At 39.6% G+C, this 24,734-nt stretch overlaps 1 protein-coding gene across 2 annotated transcripts in view; it reads right to left on the bottom strand.

The window, feature by feature from the left end:
* LOC126377023 (ABC transporter G family member 23) overlaps positions 1-24,734 on the bottom strand; it is a 129,024-nt gene that overhangs the window by 56,174 nt on the left and 48,116 nt on the right. The gene's annotated exons all lie outside the window — the stretch shown is intronic.

The raw sequence follows: 24,734 nt of genomic DNA, 5'->3' as shown, positions 1-24,734 counted from the left end.
GATTTGTGCCTAAAATTGACGTGTATTCCATAAATTATGCCTGTCGATTACTCCTACCAGTACCACTGATTAGTCCTACCAGTTGAAGTACTGGAAATTTCCTTCCCAATAGACTTACGGAGTTACCGACTTGTAGTAGGCTGAGCTGTAGGCCATCTACGGGGTCCACTGGTGGCGGATAGTGGAACGACCATCAGATATGATGGTTAGCTGCGAATATAAAAATAAGCAGTCCCCGACCAAACAGCGACAGGATTAGCAGAACGTAGTGGGTAGCTCACTGGGACGGGCTAACCTATAAAATGCTACTTAGGTTCTATGACGATCTTGTGACGTAGCGAGTAGTCGCCGCTACTTCAAAAGCGCACCTCTCACGCGTATCAGTACTGGTTGGAGGCCGAGGAAATGGATTCTGGGAGGGCTCTAGCTAGAACATCACCGATTGAGAAATTGGTCGGTGTGCTGCGGAACGGAAGGCGATCGGGGCAACCACCGTTCTACACCGAAGGACGTAATATACGATCCCGACGACCCGATTACTCTAGCCATAGAGGCAGCCAATCAGCTCGCGACACGAAACACTTCAGAGCCCCGATACCGACCCCGCCGGCGTGGTCGATGATTTCCCTCATTCAGCGCTTATCGCTATCGACCCACTGGGGTCGATTAATTCTTTCAAATATTTTTCCTCTCAGACAACGCCCTGAGCCGAGGTTCGCGCCCAACTGGGCACCCTCAGGCCTGTTGTCTTAAACGTTGTACCGGGTGAGAGCCTTCAGCGCTCCCCATTTGTCCGGCCAAGTAGTTAATGCCATCTGCGGCAAATCTACAATAAGTCACGTCAAAAAAAAAACCGTTCTACACGCCCTATCTATGGAGTAATGAAGGCGATTACTCAACCGACAAGAGCGCAGTTCTTAAATAAAGAGAGAGAGAGACTTATGGAATAGTAAGACTTCGCTTTTCCCATTAGTATCCGTCCTTTCCGCGATCCCATTAAGTGTGTGGAGTGCCCGATTCAGGGGCGATTTGTTTACCAGGGTCGTCCCGTGGCAAATATATTATTAGCTAAACTACTATGTGAAGATATGTGAGATGTCGTAAAATATGTTCCGACGTGATAGCGCGATGCGCGTTGTCACTGACAATGCGAAACTGCACACGATGCACTTCTGTTGAGTCACTCGCGAACACGTATGCTGACTACTGCACTTATATTGTGTTACCCTGACTATCTTTTAATGCATCATTGTTTTACATACACACATAAACTCACGCTTATTTCCCACCGGGTTAGGCAGAGACTATGGAATTACATTTACTTTGATCTTTACATTATGAAAGTGTTATTTACTAGATTTAAACTATTTGTATAACCTTAATTTCTATTTTAAAAACAAAACAAAAATTTCGATATTTACACACTTCTCTTTCTTCCTCCACATATTTTTTATTATAAGATTTGAGTACGTTTGTACGTTACGTCTCTGCTTACCCCGGTGGGAAATAGGCGTGAGTTTATATATGTATGTATGTGTGTTGAGTACGTTTGACCACAATCCAGCCTGGTCTAGACTATATCGATGTGATCTAAGGTGGAGCACTCAAACTCAAATACTGTTCGCTCTTGCCTTGAAAATCCCCAAATTATAATATATGTACCGGGGAAAAATGACGCAGGATGAGAATTCAATTTTGTAGCAGTCCATATTCATCAATCGTTTCATATACACACGCCGGTTCAGAATAGATCGTTAAACCTTTTCTAAGGACATCCACAATTGCATTATATTTTTATACATAAATATATACATAAATAAACTCACGCCCGTTATCCCTAATGTGGTGAGCAGAGACACAATTAATCAAAGACAACTTGCAATAACTGTTAATACGGACTTCTAAGATGCATATCATGAGCCTTAATATATAATAATATACGTATATTAGGTACCTGTGAAATTGCCGTTGAATAAAATAACTACTTTTGGAAAAAGATACCTATGTTTTTAAAATAAAATTAATTTGAATTTAGAATTCTTAGCCAAACAAAAAATATTTTCATTTGAAATGGCCAGTGCAGAACGGAAATTTCATAGGTAAAGACCTATTATATGTATAAATAAATTATAATCCAAAAAGGAATTCGAAAACAAATTCGAAATTCATTGAAGCATCCCGTCCCGAATGTGCCACTTCATAGTGGGATCCAAGCGTTGATGCGTTTGTTTTTTAATTGATACAATAAATAAATGCGTTTTTCCGAGCATTAAATGCCGTCATATTGAGCATCGAACATGGAAGTCGATTGACATTATTCCCAGCATGTTTTGTGTCATCGTTATATACAACTTACGCAACGATACACTTTCCTGTGAAAGTATTCCCAGTAAGTAATTGTTGTTCAGCTCTAGTAGTATACTATAGAATGACATCTCTTTTGTTTCATCTATACGCTGCTGCCAATAACAGACGGTAACGGATGGTAACAGATGGTAACGGATGGTAACAGACGGTAACGGATAGTTACGGATAGTTACGGACGGTAACGGATGGTAACGGATAGTTACGGATGGTAACGGATGGTTACGGAACATCCGTATCGATACAATACACTACAAATAAAAGAGAAAATTAATTCGCAAATAACCATGGTCATGTAGTTCGCCTTGCTTCTGAATCGGGGAGCGCTGGTTTAAATCCCGGAACCAGAGTTGCATGAAAAGGCTGACGTCGATACGGCTCACCACCTATCACGTTGGTCTAACAGAAAGCTTGGTGATGTGTGGGTACTAAGTTCATCTTGCGTTGGATGTACCTCCGACTACCCTAATTGGGAGTCGTGTTCTTATGTTATGCCCAAGTGTAACAATACAATAACATAAAAAAAATAACATGACATAACGTAACCTCCAAAAAATGATATAACAGAAACAAAAAAAGATCTAGGTATGGGGGAAGCCCGTGCCCAACAGTGGGATGTATCACACGTCATCTTGTCGTAATTTAAGCCGCGGGCGATCATTTCCCACACATTATATAACGGATGTCTATCGGTCTACTCAATCGAACTCACACTATACGTACTGGCTGCAAAAACAATCGACTATTTTGGCACTGATTTATTTTATTTCTTATGACAAATCGAATTCTGACAACATATGTATATAACTCGTCACCCCTGATGCCGGGCAGCAGCGGTATCAGTACTGGTTGGAGGCCGAGGAAATGGATTCTGGTAGGGCTCTAGCTAGAATATCACCGATTGAGGAATTGGTCTGTGTACTGCGGAACGGAAGGCGATTGGGGCAACCACCGTTCTACACGCCCTATCTATGGAGTAATGGCGATTACTCCACCGACAAGAGCGCAGCTCTTAAATAAAGAGAGAGATATTTCTGTTAGACCAACGCGTATCGCCGTCGATAATGGTCGAGCCAACTGTGTTAGCGAAAACTACACTTAAGGTAAATTAATATGCATGCAAGTGCAGTGTCGGGGTTCGAACCGACGGTTTATGTCGAGGATTTCGACCAATAGGCGCTGCGAATGCTATCTACGTGGATAGACGTCGAACGGCTATCTATAGGTCCAAGCCCTTGATGTAATTTGCGCAGCACGCGACGAGGTATTATTATTATTGCGTACGGCAGACAAAAATAAAATATCCTGCGTGAATCATATACCCAGCTGAAGCTCCCCTAACCAAGTCTCTGTCGCATCCGTCACACAGTGCAGCTCGGCTATACCACCTGGGAACCGGTGCAGAGGGCACTCGTTCACTATGTGAGATATGGTTTGATCCGGGTGACCACATTCACAGTATGGCGACGCGACGTGGTTACCGTGCTGGAAGTCTGGTGTCCGAGTTATTATTATCAAGCCGCAAGGGGTCCATCATGGTTTAAAGGACACAATCAGGGAAATAACATAACATAAACAGCCTATATACGTCTCACTGCTAGACACGGGCATTGAATAAGGAATAACACTACGTATAGAACGGCAACTCTCCACTCCCAGATGCTGAGCTAGATTTACCTCAGGTCGTGTAGTCTAATAGCAAATCGGCGGGGCGTAGCCATGGTAACCCGTGACCTTGACGCATCTAGCCTGTCGGACAATAAGCCCTTAACTATAGAATAAGGAATAATACTACGTGTAGAACGTCAACTCTCCGCTCCCCACCACCGGTTGAGCTAGGTTTACCTCATCTCCCCTCGGTCTTACTTTAGTCTTCTATCGAATGGACGTCAGACGTCACACACACAGATGCGCGTGTAAGATAACGTCAATGTGTAGTGTCTGTGTGAAATGAGGTTTTTGTATGAAGTGTCCGGGGTGTGGCACAGGCCTGCCCTAAGTCAACCGGAAGAGGTTTAGAACACATTCCACCACGCTGCTCTACTGCGGGTAGCTGGTGATTTTTTTTTAATTAAAAAACAAAGTTTATTTCGTTTACAATAACCACTAATTAAAAATAATCAGGGTTGGACCTGTGACAACAGGATCCGCTCCACCATAGCCATTCTTAATTATACAACATAATATTTTACCGCTTATGTTCAGAGTTCTTAAGGAACATTGAATGTAATACAAATATAAAAGAACAAAACTGACGAAGCTTGTGCGGATTTTATTATGTATGATTTGAATATGCTTTCCCTTATAATATATATTTTTTAATATTAATGTTGGTACTGACGAAGCCTGTGGTGCATTCACATTCTGTTTTTTTATTATTATTATTTCCGAATAAATCTTTTGGGATTTAATATAAAAGTAAAATAAAAGCGAAACATTACTATATTACTTATAATTAATAAGTGAAGTAAGTAATATATTTATTTATTTTGTTATGTGTGTGTTGTGGGTAGGTTATTAGTCAATATTAATATGCGTATTGTGTGTGTGTGTGTCCGTAAGTATTAATAAATACAATTAAAAATAAATACAATTTCAAATCAGGATTGCGAACCATACAAATGTCTATACCGATCAAACAATTGCGTAATCATGCACCGTCTAACAATGAGCTGGAAGTGAGTGGTGTCTGCTCATCTCATAGCGACTATATCCACATGACTTAGATACCTTTAATATAATTATGACGATGATTGCGTATTGAACGACCTCCGTGGTCCAGTGGTTGAGCGTTAGGCTCACAAACTGGAGGTCCGGGTTCGATTCCCGATGGGGACACTGTCGAAATTACTTTGTGAGACTGCCCTTTGTTTGGTAAGGACTTTTCAGGCTTGAGTCACCTGATTGTCCGATAAAGTAAGATGATTCCGTGCTTCGGAGGGCACGTTAAGCCGTTGGTCCCGGCTATTAGCCGTAAAAACACCTCCACCAACCCGCATTGGAGCAGCGTAGTGGAGTATGCTCCATACCCCCTCCGGTTGATCGAGGAGAGGATTAGGTATCCATCTCAAGATGAACTAAGTACCCACACCTCACCGACTTTCTGTTAGACCAACATGATAGGCAGTGAGCCGTATCGCCGTCTATAATGGTCGAGCCAACTGTGTTAGTGAAAACTGCACTTAAGATAAATTAATAACTCAGTGGTGTAAGTCTGGTACCGAGATACAAATCGGCGCTCCCCGTCTGATAAGCAAGCCCAAAAAATTTTTAATTAACAGTATTTTCCTCAACATTATACCAAAATCTTTCCTCAACAAAAACCCGACCACCGAAACTGGCAGCACTCAGCATCCTTCTGTTATCCAACGTCATTATGTCATGCGCTTGCGCAAGATGTGGGTCACGATCTCGGAACTCAGGGCTGGTGCTTCCAAAATTGCTTGATCGTTGGTAACAGGTTTATTCAGAGGCTAATAAGAACTTGAACTGAGCCGTTTGTCCGTTTGTGTGTAACCAACATGCCTATGTCTATGCCACTTGTCCTTGTTTCAAACTAGCGACCCGCCCCGGCTTCGCTCGGGTGCAATGCTGAGAAAAATATGAAATTATTTACGACGTCACATTAAAAACTCAAAAATAACAGTATTTCTTCACTATTTAATAGCCGATAGCGATAAGCGCTGAATAAGGGGTAGTGTAGAGGTTTTCTTGCAGCTTCTTTTTCCCGGCTATACGGGTTGTGTGAAGCTGCAGTAGTTTTAGGCGGATGAGACGTTCGTTATGTAAAAAATGACGATTCAAAACCTACTCAACCCCCTAGCATTATCTCATTTTACACAGGGTCCGCTTACCTAACCTGAAGATTTGACAGGTCCGCTTTTTTACCGAAGCAACTGCCAGTCTGTCCTTCCAACTCACGAAGGGAAAACCATCCCAATACAGGTTAGGTCACGTACCTCCGAAAATGCATTTCTCGCGAATGTGGATTTCTTCACGATGTTTTCCTTAACCCCTGTGTACCTGATAATCATTTACGATCCAAACTTTCTTATAGTTTTGGGTTTTGTTGTTATGTGGGTTTCCTCACGATGTCACCTACCCGATGTTACCTGTTGGTAACTATGTTACCTACTAAATAAAGATATTCTAGAATTTGAATATGAATGTATGACCCTAGAGACACATAACCTAGAATAACTTCATTATCGCGTGGGAACAAGAACGTTCAAAAGACAGTATAATGTGAGATCTGGCCCAGTTGTCCGAAATGATATAAAACTTGTGATTGACCCCAAGTTTGCGTGGGCGTAACTATTTAACAGTTACGAAACAAGAAAAATGTAGATTTAGTGCGCTTACAGACCAACTGACGAAGACGTCAACAGGGTCGCTAGCAAGTCGACGACGTCGTCAATAGAGTCGCTGGCGAGTCGACGACGTCGTCAATAGAGTCGCTAGCGAGTCGACGATGTCGTCAATAGAGTCGCTGGCGTGTGGACGACGTCGTCAACACTTTTATTTGGTTCGAGACGGGTTATTACTATAGCGTATGGCAAAAAAAATTATCGTGGGTGGATCATATCTAGTTTAAGGGCGGTATTAATAAACTAACCTCAGCTTCGAGACTGCTTTCAAGATCGTGTCAATGTGACAGTTCTCATATAAAAACAGGGACTTGAGCATGGTCTTGAGGGCAGTCTCAGCTGAGATTCGTTTATATATCGGTGGTATTACCACCCTAAAATCTCTCAACCAAGTCTCTGCCGCATTTGTCACACTGTGCAGCTCGGCTATGCCACCTGGAAACCGGTGGAGCGGACACTCATTCACTATGAGAGATAGGGTTTGATCTGGGTGACCACATTGACAGTATGACGTGTCCTTTAACCCCCGTTATTGTAGGTTATGATTCGACTTCCCGTGGTTGGTCCTACACCGGTTCAAGACGGGTGTTCATAGGTAAACTATTCAGTATATAAGGTGGTCTCTTTTTAAAGTTCTATCGCCTATTCATTATTTATTCTAGGTACTATTTTTGATGTTCTTCTTCTATCGTGTGGGTTGTGAGGTGGATTACTAACCCCATCAACCCTGGTGTCCGGATTATAGAGCCGCCATTTAGCTGACATGACTAATGTAACAACTACGTACATACATCAGTAAGAAGTAACCGGGACCAACGGCTTAACGTGCCTTCCGAAGCACGGATCGTTTTGCTTTCAGACAATCAGGTGGTCAGCCTATAATGGTCTAACCAAACTAAGGATCACAAAGTGATTTTTGTGATATGTCCCCACCGGGATCCGGACCTCCGGATCGTGAGCCCAACGCTCAACCACTGGACCACCGTGGCCGTTAGTTTTTGATGTGATATTTGTTAACAAACCTTGCAAACAACACACACTGAAAAAGATAAATAATCATGTAATTATAGTCACTTTTCATCAAACAGACCTCTAACAACACAAGTCACAGCTCATTAATTATAATTCGCACTAGCCTACAAGCTGCATGACGTAACCCGCGAATTTACGCCAAAAAAAATGTGAAAGTGATTACAGAGCGCACTTGACCGCGATTTTCGAAAATCACTCTTATGGCACTAGTAACTGGGTCAACAGGCCAACAGCCACATCCGAATTACATCATACGACCTTTCCGAGAGCCTCCCCCCCTATATCCCCTCTCACTATTTATACCCCACTACTTTATAGTCCAAATTCGAATAGTCACCCGACTACTTTTTAACATTTTTTAAATCCCGCTTGTAACTAAATCGTTTTTATTTTGATGGAATAAAAACATTATTTCAGAAAAATATTAAAAGACAGAAAAAACATAACTAAAAATAAAAGTAAAAAGCATTATAACAAAATTACTAACTAATATGAAAGGCAGATATCAACTTAATTTTAACTTAATTTGAAAGTTGTTAAGTGCTATTTTCACTAACACAGATGGCTCGACTATTATAGACGGCGATACGGCTCACCACCTATCAGGTATAACAGAAAGCTAGGTGAGGTGTGGGTACTTAGTTCATCTTGTGGTGGACTTGTGGGCCTATAAGTCAAAAATCAAAAAGTTTACACATATTTTTTTTAGTATATGTTATGTTTTATATTCAACACATTCTTCTGTCATAAGGATTGTGAGATCAATGACCGACCTCATCAACCCTGGTGTCAGGGTTGCTATTGAGCCGCCAAAGACCCCTAACATGGCTCATGTAACGACTACATATTTACGAATAAATTGTAACTGAAACCAGTTTCTGTGTTCCTTGTATTCTGGTAACTAATAACTTATGTTTGTTAAGAAGATTTATGGCTGTTTTCATTTAGAAGATAATTTCTGTTTAAGTTTTATACATATTTATTTACACTTACATAATAATACATATACGTTTTGTTGTAATTGTGAATGCCGTGTATACACTTGGGGCACATACACAAAGAATAACTTAAGACTTCAATTTTATAACTTTGCAATATGTGTACTATTGGTCATCATCATTGTCAATTTAAGAGCCACGCTCTTGTCGGTGCAGCATTTTCCGTGCTACTTTTTAGGGAAAAATAGGGCAGTGGTACCTGGAGCCTGATAGAGGGCAGCAGTAACTGTCAGTACTATTCAGAGGCGGAGGACAGGAGTCCTAGTATGGCTTTGTAAACTACTCTGGGCGCCATCCCACTTGCGTCAGACAGAGTACTGCGGGGCGGAAGGCAAGAGGGTACTATTGGTATACCTATTTAAATAAATAAATAACTCTCCCTGCCTACACTTAACGCCATCATGGTGTTTAATATCTGTCTGAATGACTAAAGAATATAACGTGTCACATTTATTTCCTCGATCTTCTTATCGTGTCGATGGCAAACTAAATGTCCTCGTTAATACTTCCAGTTCCTTTGTCAGAATATTGTTATATCATACACCCTACTTGACTGGCCACCTATTGCTTTGAATACCTCAGCTGTGATTGCTTAATTTATGACCAGTGGTTTCCTTTATTTCGAATAGTCATGATTCGATTTTTTTTAAAGAACGTCTAAGGGTCTGTGCCGAGGTTTTTTTCCAGCTTCGCGGCTTTTCAGCAGCGGATGAGACGTTTGTTATGTAAAAATTGACGATTCAATAAAGATATTTTTGAATTTGAATTCGAAAAGAATAATATTCGAATATTTCGGGCATGGCGGAAGAAGCATGAAAGTAGAATTAATGTCCTAGAAATAAAATCTTTGCGTAGCATTTGCGATGCTAAATTGAGTAATAGAGAGAGAAACAGTGTGATAAGAGAGAGTTGTGGTGTAAAAGATGATGTAGTGACTAAGCTGGTTTGGACACGAAGGATAATAGGATAACGGAAGCGGTATATATAGCGTTGTTAGTAAAGCTGGCAGAGGAAGACCTAGAAGGACGTGCAGTGACTTGATCAAATTGGAGATGTGCTTACGAAAGATTAAATAATGTAATGGCAGAAGAATATATAAAAATAATAGCTGCTTGATATTTGAATCACATTATCTAAAGAATTATGTTGCTACTTATATTGCTTCCCTTTCTTTGATCAGAATAATAATGGATGGAAGATGTCTTGTGTCTGAATGGAATATAAAGGGTCATCATTTATACCGAAAAACAATGATAAAAGATAAAAGAACCGGACACAAGTCGTGGAAACCATCATAATCATCATCAGCCCATTAACATCCCCACTGCTGGGGCAAGGGCCTTCCCTATGGATGGATAGGGAGATCGGCCCTTAAACCACCACGCGGGCCCAGTACGGATTGATGGTTATTAACGACTGCTAATGCAGCCGGGACCAACGACTTAACGTGCTTTCCGAAGCACGGAGGGGCTCGACATGAAAACTTTTTTTTTTGTGGTCACCATACTATGACCGGCCTTTGCGAAAGTTGCTTAGCTCGGTGGCGCAGCGGTAAACGCGCTCGGTCTGCGATTGTTGAAATTAGAAGGTTAAACGAAGGCAATTCTGTACAGCGCCATCTAGAATACTCTTCGGGGAACGTGGCCTGGATAGTCCTTCATTGGCCCAACAATCGCGAACACTATTACGTTACATCCGTTCTCAATATTCCCTCCCATATAAGTTTGGCCTTGATACAAATGCTCGGTTAACTCAGACATAGGCATGTTTACGAATCGTCAAGTAAATGTTTTTTATTAGTATTTTAGTAACTACAATGTTTAGAAGCGCATGTTTGAACGTTCACACATGCTTGTTTTAAACACGCGTAGGGCCAAAACATGTGTACCATCATGAGAAATATCATGTACCCACTTTAGGACCCTGTCGCATTATCATATTTGACATTTAATGAGACTTACGGTCAAATTTGTCAAAAAAGTTAATGTGACATGGTTTCAGAATTACGATGTCAAACAGACTAATAATAATAATATATGGGACCTTAGCCAAGCATCTTCTATCGTGTGGGTTGTAAGGATTACCAACCTCATCAACCATAGTGTCAGGGTTATTATTGAGTCCGACCATTGAGGCCTCCCCTCAATCAACCGAAGGGGGTATGGAGCATACTCCACCACGCTGCTCCACTGCGGGTAGGTGAAGTTTTACGTATTTCGTATTCTTAATAATGATATTTAACTGACTCACAACATACTACTCGTCACTCGATACTGCACATTCTTCATTGACAATGGTAACTTACCTGAAAAAATAAAAAACATATCGTTAATATTGTATTTAACATAAATTCATACGATCACTATTTCCCGTTGGGGGTAAGCAGTGACCACGGAATTAGCTACTTGACAGTTTTCGGATAAGTAATTTTAAAAATTACAAACTCTTCTTTAATACCTCTTAAAATATTTTATTTATTTATTTCATCATCATCATCACCAGCCCATTAACGTCCCCACTGCTGGGGCACGGGTCTTCCCTATAGATGGATAGGGAGATCGGGCCTTAAACCACCACGCGGGCCCAGTGCGGATTGGTGGTTATTAACGACTGCTAATGCAGCCGGGATCAACGGCTTAACGTGCCTTCCGAAGCACGGAGGAACTCGAGATGAAAACTTTTTTTTTGTGGTCACCCATCCTATGACCGGCCTTTGCGAAAGTTGCTTAACTTCAACAATCGCAGACCGAGCGCGTTAACCGCTGCGCCACCGAGCTCCTCGATTATTTATTTATTTGTACACACTAGAACACAGAAAGAAACACACAAAGAAATCAGACAGTACAGGTAAGCTTATCTCTAAAAAAGAGATTTCTTCCAGCTGACCTACGTGATGAGGAGACATGCAGTGTATAATACTACAGATAGACATACCTACATACGCGTACAAATCTTAAGAAATTACAAGAACAATTATACTTACTAATATAAAGACAAAAAATAATAATACAATAAAAATATAAACAATTTTAAGTAGACTTACATATAAATACACTATAACAATCAATATAATTATATGCCTATAACTACAACTAATGCAACTATTTTATTTTCAAAAAAGCTTTACATAATAGAAAAAAAAGACTGTGTGTTTGTGAGACTGTCCTTTGTTTGGTAAGGACTTTTCAGGCTTGAATCACCTGATTGTCCGAAAAAGTAAGATGATTCCGTGCTTCGGAGGGCACGTTAAGCCGTTGGTCCCGGCTATTAGCCGTAAAACCACCTCCACCAACCCGCATTGGAGCAGCGTGGTGGAGTATGCTCCATACCCCCTCCGGTTGATTGAGGGGAGGCCTGTGCCCAGCAGTGGGACGTATATAGGCTGTTTATGTATGTTATGTAATAGAAAAAAAAACGGATTTATTCATTTCAAATTTCGCGCGTAAACGATTGGTCACGTGATATTATTCCCAGTGACGTCACATTTCAAGAAACAAAGAAATTGTGAAAAAGTATAACTTCAAACTTGAGTTTACTTTTTATTTAGTGAAATGTTTATTTATATATACACGTACGGTTTCGAGCATTAATATGTATACACTTTGGTACCATGTCACGTTAACTTTTTTGACAATTTGAACTGTAAGTCTCACTAAATGCCAAATATGTTAGTGCGACAGAGTCCTAAAGTGGGTACATTATATTGCTCATGACTGTACAGTATAAAACACACATAAGCTGACGTCTATATCCCAATTCGGTCGTGTACAGTCATGAGCAATATAATGTACCCACTTTAGGACTCTGTCGTATTAACATATTTGACATTTAGTGAGACTTACAGTTCAAATTGTCAAAAAAGTTAATGTGACACGGTACCAAAGTTTATACATATTAATGCTCGTGACCGTACTGTCAAGATAAATTAAGAAAATTCTGATTCCTAAATAAAGACAGATCTAAAACTAACGATAAACATTTTCTTTTTTCTATTTATGTTATTTATGAATTTTAATCAAGAAAAACGTAATAATAAGTCCGACATTTTGTCACGTTTTTCTATGACGTCACTGGTTGCTTTTTCTTACAAATTCCATAGCAATTTCGTGTTTTGACGTTTAGTAAAAAGTAACTGATTTGACTAGTTGGAAACTAGCCTATTAGGATAGTCAGACGACGCTTGGTATCTACATTAAAAATACTTATTTTTTATTTACTGTAAACCGCAAGTTTCCTCACACTGCTTACATTACTTTATAACTACATCTGACCTCAAAGAGGCTCCAATTAGGGAGTAACCCGAGCGAACTTTACTACTGTACGCCCCTCTAATGTTGCAACGTCGCAAACCTTCAGAGGATGCGCGGACGCATACAAACGTCGTACGCAACGCCGCGCCAAGGTTAGTGAAAACCTACCGGACACACGCGACCTTTGATTGTGGATCGTATCATGGAATAACGGACTTTCCTCACGGCATGGCGCGATTCGTGTGACATCGAAACAATTGACGATTCGATAGGTGGATTTAGACCAAATAAACATGAACCAGAGCATTATGCTCTTGTATTCTTGATACTTTATAGTAAGTAAAAAGTACATGTACCGTAAAACGGAGTAAATAGGAATGGCGGGGTAAATTGGAATAAAACTAGTAGTAGTAGATTTTGATATTGTATTAGGACTTGTTAATATTAATTAAACCCTGATGTGAAAGAAGCACTGGGTTTATTTTTATATAAAAATCAGTTGTCACAAAATGTAATAGACTTTCTCCCGCTATATCTTAAAAAAAAGTGTTACAGTCTTTTTAGAGGCGTCTGTAGTGTTTTCGCGCGCATTATAGGTTAACCTTTTTATATTCTTGTTACTCAATGACAACTATCAAAATGACCGTCTGTACCACTTGCGTTTCGGTTTTCCTATATGATGCGTTTGGTTACACTTTGGTTACACCACAGTACCTAAATTAATCTATCTTCATTTACACTTAACGAACAAAGACTGACAATAGTGCTGGGCGGAGAGTTAACGTTTTGCACGTACTTAGTGATTTTATTTATTATGATGACGATACGTCAAATTTTGTCTATGGAAATCGTATGAAATAATGAGTAACGAATTCTTCAACAAATTGGCAAACTTCGAACTCGTCATATATTACAACCTTGTCCAATACTGACTGACAGTCTTACTCTAATATCACACATCAATGCGATGTCGAAGCGCTGTGAGGAAGGTCACTTAATCTATATATAAATGGCAAAAGTGTTCTAATTTTAGTTTGAGTGACGAAATTTTTATGATTTTATTTATAGTGCAACAGACGAAGGTTGTTAGTGGCTCACTATACCTGTCAAACATAAATATAAGGTTCGACATGTGGGTAGCGCTAATTAACAGCGCATAATTGTGACAGTAATGAGGTCGGTGTAGTATTTTAAAATTACTAGACTCATGTCAGGCCTTTACATCTTTATCAGATGATTCAAACAGCGTTTCTGTGGCAGCTTTTAAAATGGCTGTAAAGTCCGATGCGAGAGCGACAGTAGCGGCCGCACGACTGGCATTGTAGTTGACGGTTATTAAATGGTACAGGTGGTAAATCGGCCCTTTCATTTCTGTGTCGCCTCTCGGTGAAGGAAAATTACATAGACTCACGGGTTGGAAGCCCTGCTAGGGCTCTAAACCACTGAATTTGCAAGGATACGAGTACAACCCCTATGTCGTCAACATCCCACCAGATCGCGTTCGATAGCGTTCGAGCGTTTTGCTCTGCCCAGGGATAGTGAATAGGCACTTTCTAAGCATGTTCTACCCTCGACTACATCGTTATTTACCATCATTCCGCGCGGCATGGCAACCACGCCGCGAGCGGCGCGATATAAGCTTCAACCAATAGCCGTTCGGCGTCTATCTAGGTAGATATAATCGCATCGCATGCTAACTACGTAGGTACGTAGTTAGCATACGATGCAGGTTCCCATTTTGCAGTAAAAACTTATGCAAAAATAGTTTTCTAGCCTTTATGCAGATAAGACCAGTCTACAAGAAAGAAAAATTGAAAAATAAAAACAGCCAATATCGTTACTATTCAAGAGTTTTTACAACGGGAACATTTTCAGGTGAATGAGATAGTGGTGAAATGCTTGCCTATCATGTATACAAAAAAAAAAAACAATCTAAGCAACACATTGTCCGGTAAACATTGAAACATTCATCTACAAACTATCTAGGCTACAACTATATTGACAGCGTAGACAAACAACATTACAAACGATTGTTGTTATGTTGGTAAACATGGCCGACCTCGTTCTAATGCGTAAACAAAAAAAATGATGACTGATCTTTATTTAGAGAAAAACTCTATATCAGAAGCAGAACTGTACATAACATTTGCAAAGATAACTATAAATATAGATTCCTCTATCTTTCTATTCTCTATAAAACGCTAATTTTAAACGTGAGATAGGCTCGTTTCCAACTAGTCAAATCAGTTACTTTCTACTAAACATCAAAACACAAATTTTCTATGGAATTTGTATGAAAAACACACTGTGACGTCATAGAAAAAAGTGATAAAATGTCGGACTTATTATTACGTTTTTATTGATCAAAATTTATAAATAAGTTAAATAGAAAAAAGAAAATGTTTTTCGTTAGTTCTAGTTCTGTCTATATTATTTTTTACCTATTATTTTTTTTGTGTATTGCACCATCCCGTGCTCCAATAGATAAAGTTCTTTCACCCTAAGGTTGCCTGGCAGAAATTGCTGTTTAGCAATAAGGCCGCCTATTGTGCCTATTTTATTCGATTGTACATGTCCGTACTATGTCTTCGTGCAATAAATAATTATTGACTGATTGGTTGTATATAAGCTATCTATATAGACACATTGCTTCGGACATGGATGTAAGTATACCTAACATGTTACTGGTTATGGGTTTTACCTTATAACGCGTTAAATCTTACCACTTACATCGCTAGGAAGTATTATTATCTACTCCTAACTGTTTTGACGTCAATGTATTTTTTTTCCTCGAACAATAATAGTTGAAAGATCAACGCACCAAGTTATTGTGCTTATAAAAAGTTGAACTGTAGATTACTCAGCGCAAATTGATGCTATTTTAGGAGGTTTTTTTATTGATAAAATATAATAAAAGTATTAAAATGTAATATATGGTTATTACCAGCAACCAACCAAACCAATGGTTGTCGAATTTGTTTTCAAATTGATGTTTGGATCATAAATTATTATCACGTGCTCAGCGGTGAAGGAAAACATCGTGAGGAAACCCACATTCAATGCATTTTGGCTGTACCTGTATTGGGCTGGTTTTCCCTTCGTGGGTTGGAAGATCAGACGATTATTCTTTTTCAGCGGATAAGAAAATGACAGGTATAACTTACTTGTACCTAGTTAAGAGTCTTTTGTAATTATTTATTTTTATTCTGTGCAATAAAGTATATTTGTATTGTTTGTAACGTAATATACGATCCCGACGACCCGATTACTCTAGCCATAGAGGCGGCCAATCAGTTCGCGACAACAAACACTTCAGGACCCCGATACCGACCCCGCCGGTGTAGTCGACGATTTCCCTCAATCAGCGCTTATCGCTATCGACCCACTATACCGCGCCCAACTGGGCACCCTCAGGCCTGTTGTCTTAAACGTTGAACGGGGTGAGAGCCTTCATTTGTCCGGCCAAGTAGTTAATGCCATTTGCGGCAAATCTACAATAAGTCACGTCAAAACAAATATTGTTTGTATTGTAACTTAAAATTAAAATTAGACAATGTGTATTGGAATCAACACCTTTGCGGCCTCACAGATAACAAATCTTCTCCAAGACAAGTTGTACGGTCACGAGCATTAATATGTATACACTTTGGTACCATGTCACATTAACTTTTTTGACAAATTGAACTGTAAGTCTCACTAAATGTCAAATGTGTAGTGCGACAGAGTCCTAAAGCGGATACATTATATTGTTCATGACTGTACGCAACGGACATTTACATCCTTAAGAAACATGAGATTGTATTTCATAATTGTGTAGTTTATCTAATAAACCTTGTCCGGTTATTGTTAGTCTCGGGAGCAGACTTTTGTCGGTGTCAACACGGCGACACGGAGCCTGGCTGTTGCGACACTACGTCGCGACTCTTGTAGAGATAACGGACCGGATGAGAGCCCTCAGCGTTCCCCATTTGGCCTAGCCAAGTAGTTAATGCCATTTGCGGCAAATCTACAATCATCATCAACAATTTAAGAGCCACGCTCTTGTCGGTGTAGCATTTTCCATTCCAGTCTATCAACGACCAATTCCTTGACTTCCCTATAAGACACGACGTTAACCTTTTCTTTAATCTGTTCCATGTAAGCTCTTCTTGGTCTTCCCCTTCCTATCTTTCACATCATAGAAGGATAGCTAGAAGGAAATCTACAATAAGTCGCGCGAAAAAAGAACAGATAACTGTTGTTTTTTAAACTATTTTGTTAGATTTACGATTGATGAATGTGTAGGAAGCAAAAAAAGTATGTCAGGGTCGAAGCTAATGACTTTCCATAGTCTGTGGTCTCTGCTTACCCCGGTGGGAAACTGGCGTGAGTTTATGCATGCATGTGCGTTACGGGGATATAGGCGTGATGTTATGTATGATATGTGGCTCTACCTACCCTGTTTGACGTGACGCGAGGTGCGCCTCAGATGACTATCTATTTGGCTGGACAAATGGGGACCGCCTAAGGCTCTCAACCGGTTTACGAGCTATTAAATGATCTTGCGCAATATTTCTAATAAAACATTAAATATTAGCTCTTAATATTTTATAACTGTGCACGCGCAGCTATTAAGAAAAATGCGAGACAATGCATCCTCATGCATTATTGTGTGTGCAGTCATTTGTTTAACAATAAGGATCCTTGACCCCCATTCCATTGGCTCTTGAGATAACATTTGACCCTCTAACTTTAAGTATTTTATATTAAAAGTAAGTAGTTAGTAAGTTTAAGTATAAGTAGATCCCATCAAAAACATTTTCATGTAAAATATTGCAAAACTTGCTCTTGCGCTTCACTTTGCAATGAAAAAGACTAAGTATCTTAAGATAAATATGACAAACTCCATAAAGACATGGCTATTACCATAGTAATCAGCAATTAAAAATACCATCAAAATATACTATGATAAAATATTAATTTGGGCAAAACTCGCGCGTTGATGTCTTTTATATGGGTCACTGTAATAACATTAGGGTAAAGCTAATATTGTTTTAAAATAGTGATAACAAACGGAATATACATGTTTTAAGAACCATACACAATGCAATTATATCAAATATTATAATAATATTATAACTAACCTAGAACCCTTGCCCTGGGATACGGGTGAAGACCTCAACTGTTGCAGAGACTGAGATGAGAGCTATCGGGACGGAAGGGGCAAGTCACAGGGACTGTAACCTGGAACCTGACAGAGGGCAGCACTATTCAGAGGTAAAGAACAGGAGTCCTAGTACGGCTTTGAAATAGACTACCCTGGGCGCCATCCCGCTCGCGTCAGTGAGAGTACTGCGGGGCGGAAGGCAAGAGGGAAACCACTGCCATATATTTCCCTAAAAAAGTACGTTCGTTATCCTATGCCTAAACTATACATAAAAATTAGTAATGTACATATTTGTATGTTACATAAAGTACATATGTATGTGCCTACATGTTTGCAAAATTTGAGTTATAAATAATTAAGCAAATAAAGACGGTTGGCCTTCAAGTGATTTAACTTTTTGTATACTTGATAACTTCTTTATGCGATGTTGTGGTGTTAAATTGTTTATTTCATTTTTATTTTGCATTAAGTAAAGGAAGTAACTCGAACGAGGAAACTTAGGTTTTAGTGGTAACATAAGACAGCATCACGCCTATATCCCGGAAGGGGTCGACAGAGGTGTAACAATAGAGTAGTATATACCCCCACTCCTAACCAGTTATTTTAAGTGCTCTGTAGTAGGCATAAATCTTGGAAACCGCGTGATTATAGAAGAAGAATAATTGAGTACAAAGAATGCAGGGTACAGAAAGCAAGAAATATATAAGATATCCTCAGCAGGCGACCTTGTTACTTATGCAGCAATTTCTTCCAGGCAACATTTAGTAGTACAGAATTTATTTTATTCATATCAAATGAAATCATTTATTTCGGACTATAAATCGTCCATATGTATTTTGTTAGTAATACAATCTAAGGAAAATCTTATAGACTTCTTTTTATTATACTTACAGTATTTTATGTTCTTCGAGGATATATATTCTATCTGCATGCCGTAGTACTTGTCTTCTTTTTATACCTAACCACACTGCTTTATTTACATACAATTTATTTATAATAATGGAAGAGCGGGGCCTCCAAAAACAGGCTATGTCGCTTAAATGGAGACCCCAATCCACCGGTAGTTAAGGCTTTATTGTAAAAGAAAATAAACATTTTTCATTTTCATTTTCGAGGAGTCAACAGCTTGATTTACAAATTAAGGCAAATTACAAGCTTCTTTTTTGGCATGATACTACAAGCTCCCACACATAATCTGCGGTTTACATTATTATTTTATCCAACAAGTCAAATCAGCTTTTCGCTAAACGTCAAAACACGAAATGAATGTGGAATTTGTATGAAAAAGCAACCTGTGGCGTAAAACGTGTCAAAATGTCGCATTTATTATTACATTTTTCTTTATTAAAATTCATAAATAAGTTAAATAGAAAAAAGATGTTTTTCACCTTTAGATTTTTCTTTTTCTAGTTATCAGAATTTCATAATTTATCTTTGACCTAGGCAACTACCCAATTGTCTAGGTGAACCAACGCGAGATACGTAATCTAATCTGGTGACTAAGTTTTACTCACGACTTTGCCTGGATGAAAGTTAGATACGATTTCAAAGCACTATCCAAGCTCTTAAAGTATTTACTAGCGAAAGCTTCTGTTGATTGCGTCGCGAATTAAGTAATTGGATCCAGTGTTTGTCAAACTTAAAAGGTATCAAAAGCTGCGGCAACTTGTCTTATGATCATGGTTTTGGCTCTGCTCGCCCTACTAGGTATTACAGGTGTCTTTCTAATTACAACACCACGCCTGTATCCTGAAGGGGACGGCAGAGGTGAACAGTATAAAACTCACTCCTTGCTAGACATGTTTAAGTTCCGTGAGGGAGGGGTTCACACACACACACACATACACACAGACACACTCACACACACACAATACACACACACTACACTCACTACACACGCTTAAACACACGTGCACACACACATGCCTCTTGTATTTAACCGGACACAAATTCTGGAAATCACGTGATATCAATCATCTATCTTTCAAATATGAATTCACACTCAACTGAATGGTTTACAGTCCGAGCTGGGAGTCAAATCTCGGACACTACGATCAAGTCTCGCGTTCTCCGAATAGAGCCACCACCGCAACGTATGAGAACCATAGAATATGTTTTTTGTTTTGGTTTTCCCCGAAGGGTAAGGCAAAGGGAACTATGCCCATACAGCCATGTCTTACGTATTTTTTTTCTTGATGATTGATGAAATGATGAAAGATGATTATGATGAAACCTAAGCCCCCACCCTCGGAGTAGACTCCTACTCCGAACCCCAAACGAATTAATTCAAAAGTCCGCATAAACTTTCGAGTTATGAAGCGGCTTCCTGACACGAAGCGAAAATAGGCAGATACACTTTGTTTATTGAATACTCCGATATAATAACACTCGCGAATGTCTTCCGACTAACTTAATGCGATCTATAACCACAAAACACCACTTCGTATTAATTACTTAGATTATTCAATGAAGAAAGCAACTGTCCCGTTCCCGTTTCCCGCCAAAAAGCCCCATAGAATATGTAAAAAAGAGGTTTATTTTTAAAGATATTTTGAATGGGCAATGATAATAGCCCTATTCAGCCTATCTTTACATCAGATCAAAACGACTCTATCTCTTATACTTACGTTACTCTACACCCTAATCAGAGCACGGAGGCTTCATATTTTAATTTCCGTTACATAACAGCCTTCACTCGTTGCGTAAAACGAGGCGTACGCTAAATGTAACAGCTTTTATGTATATGCGTAAGATATTAAAACCGCAAACGAAATGACGATTTTTTTCCTTAATTTTATTTGTTTACTATGTGTTAATTTCGACTTCGAAGTTCGATTTTGAAAGGCAAGTCAATTAACACGCTAGAATCGTCTAGAATCGTCAATAAATAAAAAAAACAGTCATGTGCGAGTCGTAATCCCGCTCAGAGGGTTCGGTAACTGCAAACACACCTACTCCTCACCAGCTATGTTTAAGTCATAGGGGGCGAGCCTATTGCCATTAACCGGACACAAGTCGTGGAAACCATCATCAACATCACCAGCCCATTGACGTCCCCACTGCTGGGGCACGGGCCTTCCCTATGGATGGATAGGGAGATCGGGCCTTAAACCACCACGCGGGCCCAGTGCGGATTGGTGGTTATTAACGACAGCTAATGCAGCCGGGACCAACGGCCTAACGTGCCTTCCGAAGCACGGAGGAGTTCGAGATGAAAACTTTTTTTTGTGGTCACCCATCCTATGACCGGCCATTGCGGAAGTTGCTTAACTTCAACAATCGCAGACCGAGCGCGTTTACCGCTGCGCCACCGAGCTCCTCAGCCATGTATGATATCAATTATCTTCTTCTTCTATCGTGTGGGTTGTGAGGTGGAGTACCAACCTCGTCACCCCTGGTATCAGGTTTATTATTGAGCCGCCGAAGGTCCCTGACATGGCTCATGGTAACGACTATTTATTTACATCAGTTAGTAGTAACCGGGGTCAACGGCTTAACGTGCAAATCACACATACATACATACATAAACTCACGCCTATTTCCCACCGGGGTAAACAGAGACTATAGAATTCCATTTGCTTCGATCCTGACACACTTCGCTCAATCAATTATCTATGATCTAAATATGAGTTCAAACTCATAAAGTCAGATTCAGAGGTCTAAAGCCGAGAATCGAACCTGATACTGCGATGTAACTCACGCGTTCTCCGAACAGGGTTATCACAGATTGAGACTAAAAGTCTAGAAACTTCCATCCGCTAAAGAAGAGTGGTGAGGTATGCCCTAGTCAAGTCAGGTGGGGATAATTTCTATGTTTCGCAATCTTAAGTACTAGAGTCGGAAGGCCACGAAATAATTTAAAGTAGGTAAGCACTTTACCTTAAACAGCATCATTCATTCATTTTACATCGTGAGGAAACTCACATTCCCGAGAAATGCATTTTCGGAGGTACGTGACATAACCTGTATTAGGCTGGTTTTCCCTTCGCGGGTTGGAAGGTCAGACAGGCAGTCGCTTCTGTAAAAAACCGGACCTGTCAAATCTTCAGGTTAGGTAAGCGGACCCACGCAGCGGGGCGGCGGCGGTTTGCAGGATAATGCTATGGAGACGATCTTCTATCGTGGTCCGGCCAAGTAATCAATCTATAATAAGTCAAGTCAAAACGCACGGTTTTTGGGTTTTTTTTAGGTACCGTTTAGGATGGCGCAATAAAAACGAAGCATATATCCAGGAGTGGGTAAAAAAGAACTGTAAAAGTAAGTAGGATATATGATGAAAGTAATTTGTACACATAATAGGTACACAAAGTAGAGGTAGGAATGGGATTCGATCCCAACCCTTCACGGAATAGACAACCTAGTCAAATAAGATATTTTTTACGAAACGTGAAAGCGTAAATTTTCTATGGAATTAGTAGAAAATTAACGCCGTGTGACGTCATCAATGAAAGAGGACAAATCGTACTCATTGTTACTCAATTCGTAATTAAAATTCGAAAATAAGTCAAAGAAAATTGATGATCAAAATTTTTCTTTTGTGACTCATTTTCGACTCGTTACGAGTTACTTATGTCAATAGGGTATAAGGATAGGTCGAAAATAAATAAGAAGAAAGAGGAAAATAAATTATAAAATGTTAATCTAGAAAAATACCTATGCGATTGATCAAAAATTAACATATTAATAAATAGATAATTTACAGTTTATCTTCGACCCAATCAAATGCCCTATTGACGTAAGTAACTACTCTCATTCATCCAACTTATTATTCAATCTTTCAATAGGATTGATTATAGTTCTAACTTGTTACTCAATCAGTAATTTGTTTACGACGTATATGAGATAAGTACTTATATTATTACGAACTTTTGTTCGTAACGTCTATTCACGTTTAGTAGGGCAACTTTACAATGTACGAACTTTTCCTTTTTATATTGATAAATGTTGTGTCATACAAACTTTGAGTTATATTATAGTTGATAATAAGGAGCTCGGTGGCGCAGCGGTAAACGCGCTCGGTCTGCGATTGTTGAAGTTAAGCAACTTTCGCAAAGGCCGGTCATAGGATGGGTGACCACAAAAAAAAAAGTTTTCATCTCGAGCTCCTCCGTGCTTCGGAAGGCACGTTAAGCCATTGGTTCCGGCTGCATTAGCAGTCGTTAATAACCACCAATCCGCACTGGGCCCGCGTGGTGGTTTGAGGCCCGATCTCCCTATGCATCCATAGGGAAGGCCCGTGCCCCAGCAGTGAGGACGTTAATGGGCTGGTGATGATGATGATATATAAGTCAAGACTACATTTTCTGTGCAGTTTTCCCGTAAGTCATTCGGCTTTATCTCCGGGGCTAAGTGGTCAATTTACCGTGCACGCAACCGCAAGGTCTGCGTTTGACCTTAAATTGACGCATCAAAGTGTTGTAGGTTGTAGGCATGCTTGAGTTGGTGATAGGGCCAGAGAACTGATGGGAATTGCTTCTTAGCTGTAAGGCCGTGGGCCGAGCCATTCTGGGTCCATTTATGAGTCACTTGTGCTTATGTTAATAAATAATATATAAATGTTATGGCTGCCCAGAGTGATGGCACAACAAATTGTGGGAATGAAGTTCCATTTCTACATATACCCCGCCTTCTGGTTATTTGGAAGAAATCGCTTAAGAGTGTTTTGTAAATATTTCCTTTTATTTTGGTGAAATATAGTATATATTTAGTAAAAGTAGCATGGAAAATGCTGCACCGACAAGAGCGTGGCTCTTAAATTGATGATGATGATCAAAGTACTTATATTTGTATTTGATACGGAGGTATAGAAGTGAAGGTCTATCGGGGTGGGCAGAAATAACGGTTATGTTTATTTCGTCTATCGTGTGGGTATCGTAAAAATTTAAACGATCAGCAAATACTAAGTTTGGATTATCGAGGCCTAAGTAAGTAACGGTGTTTAAAATTACTCCCTAAAATCGGCTTTATCGTAACCGGAATGATAAGCTTAGAACATTTTAAGACCCTGCAATGAAACATAATCAAACTGTGTTAAATATTTTTTGCAAAAGAGTTATGCAAATTGCAGACGGTCTGAACAAACTAGTAATAATATTATGTTCCAACATTCCATAGTTAGTACACATAGCGACTAATAAACATTGCATTAAAATTCCGTAATAATATGATGTCTAAACGATTAATAGGTACTTATTATTATATTATTTGGTACTTCTTTCGCTTTTCTGCCTATGTTTTAAGGCCTATTTTATACAAATCTAAAATCCCGTCCCGCTTCTTCTATCGTGTGGGTTGTGAGATGGAGTACCAACCTCATCAACCCTGGTGTCAGGGTTACTATTGAACCGCCAAAGAGCCCTGACTTGGCTCATGTAACGACTACTTACTTACATCAGTAAGAAATAACTGGGACCAACAGCTTAACGTGCCTTACGAAGCATGGATCAGGTGATCAGCCTGTAATGTCCTAACCAAACTAGAGATTACAAAGTGATTTTTGTGTAATGTCCCCACCGGGATTTGAACCCGAGACCTCCGGATCGTGAGCACAACGCTCAACCAGTGGACCACGGAGGCC

Source organism: Pectinophora gossypiella, chromosome 22, assembly GCF_024362695.1.
Source record: "Pectinophora gossypiella chromosome 22, ilPecGoss1.1, whole genome shotgun sequence".
Classification (NCBI taxonomy): Eukaryota; Metazoa; Arthropoda; class Insecta; order Lepidoptera; family Gelechiidae; genus Pectinophora; species Pectinophora gossypiella.
The sequence above is the reverse complement of the archived record's forward strand: the minus strand, read 5'-3'. Positions and strand labels throughout refer to the sequence as shown.